Raw genomic sequence first — 2,097 nt, forward strand, 5'->3', positions numbered from 1 at the left:
CAAGAAATTTAGAAAATTGCTTATCAAGTTTATTCTTCTTGAGACGTTGTGGAAATGGAATTCTCTGCATTATTTCTTGCATTGGTTCTGGCAGAGGATCATATTTTTTCATATTCTGAATTGGTTCGACCATTTGCTCTTCTTCTTCTCTTCCTGCACTCTTGTTTCCAGCAGTCTGCTCCACTTCTTTTCCACTTCTTAAAGTTATGGCTTTGCATTGCTCCTTAGGATTAATTTCAGTTATGCTTGGTAGATTTCCTTGTTGTCTACCCGTGAGCATGTTGGCTAACTGACCAACCTGAACCTCCAAATTTTGAATTGAGGCTGCTTGGTTCTGCAGATTGCTATTTGTTTCAGTCATGAATCTGCTGGTGTTGTTTGCTAATTGTGTCATAGCTTCTTCAAGTTTTGATTTCTCTTTCATGTGCTCACTTGAAGATGGCATGGTTGGATTCTTCATAACAATTTGATTGTTCCACGAGAAATTAGGATGATTTCTCCAACCGGGATTATATGTTGCATTGCAGGGGTTGTTCTGCCGGCTGTAGTTTGACACAAAATGAGCCTGCTCTGCTTGAGAGAATGGGTTCCCAACCTGACACTCTTCACTTGTGTGATTTCCATGGCAAAAATCACACGTTGTATGGATGACATTTGCTGACAGTTGAGTGGTTTTCAATTGCTGAGTTAGTGAATGGACTTGAGTTGTTAATGCTGTGATTGCATCAATTTCGTGCACCCCAACAGTCTTCTTCTGTATGCTTCTTTCATTTGTCCATTGGTAATTGTTCATAGCCATTTCTTCCAATAAGTTATAAGCATCATCCTGTGACTTACTCATAAAAGCTCCTCCTGAAGCTGCATCAATTAGTGTTCTTGTGGAGGCATTCAATCCATTGTAAAAATTCTGCACCTGCATCCACTTCGGTAGTCCATGGTGGGGGCATTGCCTGAGCAAATCCTTGTATCTCTCCCATGTCTCATACAATGGTTCACTCTCAAGTTGGGCGAAGTTAGCTATCTCAATGCGCATTTTTGCTGTCTTGGCTGGTGGAAAAAATTTAGCAAGGAATTTCTGAGCTAAATCTTCCCACCTATAACTGAATCTACAGGCATGGAGTTTAACCAGTTCTTCGCTCTATCTCGTAGAGAAAATGGAAACAATCTGAGGCGAATGGCATCATCAGTAACGCCATTATGCTTAAATGTGTCACAAATTTCCAAGAAACTTGCAATATGGGCATTAGGATCATCACTTGGCAACCCATAAAACTGAACTGAGGTCTGAATCATCTGCAGTATTGCTGGTTTGATCTCAAAATTATTGGCCTCAATCCTTGGTTTCCTGATAACATAACGGATTCCTGTCACCTGTGGGAGAGCAAAATCTCTCAATGCCCGTGTATCTTGCTCAGGATTTTCATTGTTTGCCATGATGCCTGAACTGTTTTGAGTCTCTCGCGTTTTCTTTCTTAATCCCCTTGCAGTTCTCTCAATCTCAGGATTATAAGGTAGCAACGGCTGGTTTTTGTTGCTTCTCATGCACTAGACAACACACCTAAAGAGCTGAAGACAAAAGGCAATCAAATTAGATCAAATTTAATTTATATTGATATTATTAGTAATTTTATCTAAAATCCCCGGCAACGGCGCCAAAAACTTGTTGGTTAAATTTGCAAGTGCACAAATTGTAACAAGTAATAAAGTGATGAGTAAAGTATCGTCCCACGAGGATTTGTAAAAGTTATTACTAATTACCAAAGTCTTTTAAATTATGATCTATTTGAGGAATCGAATGAGATAGTTTATGAAACAAAAATTAATGATTAAAAAGTAACAACTAATTGATTAAATATTAATGAATTCAATTGCACTGGTTCTAGGATTTCTGACTTACCGTAACTATGCCTATGTGAACTTTCTCGATTAAATTAATTACTCCTAATGTTGATAATCAGGTTTTTCTAATGTAAATATTAATCTCTCTCGAGCATCAATAAATTATTTCGACAAACAAATTTCATATACTCTACGAAAGTTCTGAACCTGTCGAAATTTATTAAGTACTGTAAAACTTGTAATGATTACAAAAGTTCC

At 37.6% G+C, this 2,097-nt stretch overlaps 1 non-coding gene across 1 annotated transcript; it reads left to right on the forward strand.

Annotated features, from left to right (window-relative positions):
* The first annotated feature begins 929 nt into the window (after window positions 1-929).
* Window positions 930-1,033, forward strand: LOC118040633 (small nucleolar RNA R71). Its single transcript, XR_004686113.1, has one exon. It is a non-coding gene; the product is annotated as a small nucleolar RNA R71 (small nucleolar RNA).
* Window positions 1,034-2,097: the final 1,064 nt, after the last annotated feature.

This window comes from Populus alba, chromosome 13 (genome assembly GCF_005239225.2).
Source record: "Populus alba chromosome 13, ASM523922v2, whole genome shotgun sequence".
NCBI classification, from domain to species: domain Eukaryota; kingdom Viridiplantae; phylum Streptophyta; class Magnoliopsida; order Malpighiales; family Salicaceae; genus Populus; species Populus alba.